Raw genomic sequence first — 4305 nt, forward strand, 5'->3', positions numbered from 1 at the left:
TGACCTGCAAGTTAAACAGCAAGGGCTGATGGAAACTTGGATTCCTTGGCCATGGCAGGCAAAAGGAAGTCTGCAAATACTGTGCTTGTGTGGGGCTCCAGATGGCCCGTCTGGACTAGGCAAGGTGTGGTTCATGCACGCCCTCTGTAAGCAGGAAGCTGCTGCCTCCTTCCATCACCTGCTGGGCAGGCAGCCTCGGCCTCTCGAGGGAGGGGACGTAGCAGAGGGTCTGAAGCAAGAAGAGGGGTTCCAGCATCTTGTTGCAGGGCTGCAAGATGATCGTTTCCTCAGACATCGAGGAGGGGACTGGCTGCCCTGCCCCTCGTGCTCTGCAGAGTGGGACCCTGAGCACCCCCGGCATCATCATCCTGCTCTCCTCTCTCTGTAGCCTGACCTGCCTTGCCCCAAAGTCCCAGGTAGCAGCTGCTTTGGAGGAAGATTCCCAGCTAAAGACTACACTGATTCAAATGACTTTCCCACTTAGGGCGAAGAGGGTGAGAGCTAGACCCTCTTCTGGAAAACCCTTGAAAATGTGCATTTTGCTTCCCTTCAGGATGCTGGCATGAAATGAGGACAGGGTCATTTAGGGAGGATCTGAACAAACCCTGACAGAATCCATTAGAGAGACTGACATCCTAGTAGGGGGAGAGGGGTGGGGCAGGTTGCCAGGCCTCGGGGGATTCTCCTTTATATTTCATTTATGAACTGTTGATTTGTATCTGGCTGGGGTTTGAGCCCACATGAGTCACATTCACACGGGCAGGTGGGAGTGGCTTCATTATTTTCTCTTGAATCACCCCACATTTCTCTGAACCCAGAACATGCTTTAACAGCCACGTGCATGTGGGTATATGTGGTGTGTGCCAGACCCAGCCAGCCTGGTGGGAACAGGCTCAGCTGACGTTGCCTCAGCTTGGTGGACTTGGCTGTGTTCACCTTACAGCTGGACTTGCTGATCCTAAAGGTCTCTTTCAACCTCAGTGAATCTAAGATTTTATGATATTTGAACTATGGCATTACGAACTGTGAGCAAGTGCCATTCCACAGGAGTTTCTCACTGCTTGTTTTTTGCACAAGGCTCTCCAGTGTGGGGTCAGGACCCCCTTTTTGACTCCCTCACTGGATTCTTGAAATAGGAGTGTGCTTATTTTCTTTGCTTTGTAGCTGGGCGGCATGAGCCTGTAGCAGTCACTGCTGTTGGACCTTAGTGTAGTGATAATGTCACCACAGACCTGTAGAATCATAGAGTTTGGAAGGGACCTTAAAGATCATCCAGTTTCTCCCCTGCCGTGGGCAGGGACACCTTCCACTAGATCAGATTGCTCAGGCACCTGTCCAACCAGACCTTGAACATTTTCAGGGATAGGACAGCCACAACTCTCTGGGCAAGGAGTTTCAGTGCCTCACCACACTCACAGTAAAGAATTTCTTCCTTATATCTAATCTAGACCTGCCCTCTTTCAGTTTAAAACTATTGGTCCTTGTCCTGTTCCTATCTCCCCTTATAAGGTCTCTCTACCTTCTTTTTCTAAGACCTCTTAAGGTACTGGAAGACCACAAGGAGGTCTCCCTGTAGCCTTCTCATCTCCAGGCTGAACATTCCCAACTCACTCAGCCTGCCTGGGCAGGAGAGGTGCTCCATCCCTCTGATCATCTTCTTGGCCTCCTCTGGACTCACTCTACCAGGTTCACATCTTTCATGTGCTGAGAACCTCAGAGCTGGATGCAGCACTCCAGACAGGGGCTCAGAGAGCAGAGTAGGGGGCAGAACCACCTCCCTTGACCTGCTAGCCCTCCCTCTAGATGCAGCCCGGGATGTGTTTGGCTTTCTGGGCTGCAAGTGCTGCTGGCTTATGTCCAGTTTTTCATCCATGAGAACCCCAAATCCTTCTCCACAGGGCTGATCTCCGTGAGTTCTTCTGCCAGTCTGTACTGTCTGGGATTGCCCTGACCCAGCTGCAGCACCTTGAACTTGTTGAACCTCATGAGGTTCTCATGGGTCCACGTCTCCAGTTTGTCCAGGTTCTTCTGGATGGCATCCCTTCCCTCTGTTGTGCCAACTGCAGCACTCAACTTTTTGGTCATCTGCAAACTTGCTGAGAGTGAATTCAACCCCATTTTCTATGTTCTTGATGAAGATTTTGAAGAACATTGGACCCAAAATAAGAACCCTGAAAGGGCCTGAAGCCTCTCTGAGCCACAGGTAGTGTGAGGGCATAGGACCATCACATGCAGACAAGGTATAGAGCTGCCCAGTGCTGGGGCTGCAGCAAGACCAGGCACCTGGGCAGCAGAGCTGTCGCTGTCTCAAACCCCAAACCCCAGTTTTGTCATCCCAGTGCCTGGCAGGCACCACTGCAGGGGTGATGGCTGTCCTGGCTTGGAGGAGCTCATGCATCCCACAGGAAAACACGTATGGAAGATGAGAGGTATGGGGTAACACAGACCCTGTGTGGGCAGAGCTGACCCTGTAAGGGCTGTGCTGTAGCTCCTGACGTGCTTGAAGAGGAGAGAAGCCTTTCAGCCATGCTGGGAGCACAGCAGCCAACTGCAAACTGTGTGTATGTGAACACGGCAGAGGCAGCCAGGCAGGTGGATGCTGTGCTTAGCAGTCCCCTCACACTCCAGCTGGTGATGCCAATAGGAGCTCAAAAATCCAGAGATCTGCTGTGTCCACTGGGAGATGCTGACCTCCTAGTCCTTGCACATCCCAGGTGCCGGAGCATGAATAAGGCACAGGCAGTGTCTGACAGCCTTTGGCAGCTGGTCAGAGTGTGGTGCAAGCTGGAGGAGGGAGAAGAGCCACAAAGCCCTGCTGCCCAGCCCAGCAGCCCACAGAGCTGGGGCTGCTCCACTGAGCTGGAATGGCCACAGAGCCAGCTCCATCCCACCAGCACCAGCCACAGCTCCTGATAAGCCTGGGAGAGCCAGGGCTTGCAGGCAGGCCAGCAGAGGGGTGGCTCTTTAGGAAGAGGGTGCTGTGTATTAGTTAGGGGGTTTTTGGTGGGTTTTCCCCCTCTTAAGACACAATTAAATGTGAAATTCATATTTCTCTACAGGACTTTGGCTAAATACTCTCCAACACATAAACCACAAAAAATTTGAGCACACTCTGAGCCAGCTCCTTTCCTAGAGCCTTTCAGAGCAGGCTTGTCGCTGGTTTCACTGGAAGGTTTCAGAGCAGAACTGTTGCATCCTGGCTTTGATTTTGCAAACAGCTTCTTGAGGCTTGAAAAATAAATGCCTGTCCATAGTTGTTGCCGTTTTCTGCTTGGCAAGAGTCTCTGCCAGCAAGGACATGGTGTTATGATGGGGTTTGTGAAAGTTTGTGGTTTTTGTGCTGGTCCTTGTCCTGGGTAATGACCAGGGTGAGCAGGTACAGGGCCCCGAATCCAAAGTGTGTGGTGCAGTACCTGTTTGCTCCTTGGTGCTGGCATGGAATGTTTGATAATGGGCCTCTTCTTCCTTAAATATGGGTCTGTGGAAGGGGCCAGAGAACTGGGAGGAGACCTTTCTGCTGTTCAGGTGCGACTGAGGAGTTCAGTAGCCAAACTCAGCTGGCCATGACTTCTGTGGCTGGCTGGTGAGGACCTACCTCTGCCAAGGGTTGCCTGCCATCTGCTGGCAAATCCCATGGGATGGATGGAGCCCAGGAGAGCACTACGAAAGGAAAGCTGTTGTGGTTAGGTAGTATTGCTCTGGCCAGAGACAGTATTTCTGACAGAATCAAGGGCTGAGGGCTCATCACTCTGTTGCTTCCAGCTGGTGAGGCTGCAGACTGCATTACTGTCCAATGCAATTCCATAACCCCATTACTCTGGACAGGTTGCAGAGGTGTGTGACCTTCAAAGAGAAGCCCTGAAATTAATGATCTGCCACTGCTTGGAATTCACATACATCCTGATGCCAGCATCTTGTGTCTGTGTCCAACTTCTGCCCACCACCACCAGGGCCTGCAGTGACCACCATCCCAGACCCAGCCTGTTCTCTGCAGGTTTGTAGCCCTGAGCTGTGCTGGATTCAGGGCTGGGGCACTTTCTTGCCAAAGCAGGCATCACCAGTGCCTTTCCTCTGGGGCTGCAGGAGGATGAGACGAGGGTGATGCCACAGTGGAGTGTTGGCTATAGGGTCAGCAGGGCAAGACCACAAAAGGAAGCAGGACCTGCCCACACTGGGACCGTGATCTCTGCAGGCCAAGGAGGAGTTGCTAAAGTGCCCATCTGGGGCAGGCAGAGCAGCGAGCTCTGTGTGGGCAAGGGGGGAGCAGCCAGCTGGGCACTCCAGTGACACGATGGGGCAGATGTT

This window comes from Sturnus vulgaris, chromosome 3 (assembly GCF_052056855.1).
Source record: "Sturnus vulgaris isolate bStuVul1 chromosome 3, bStuVul1.hap1, whole genome shotgun sequence".
Lineage (NCBI taxonomy): Eukaryota > Metazoa > Chordata > Aves > Passeriformes > Sturnidae > Sturnus > Sturnus vulgaris.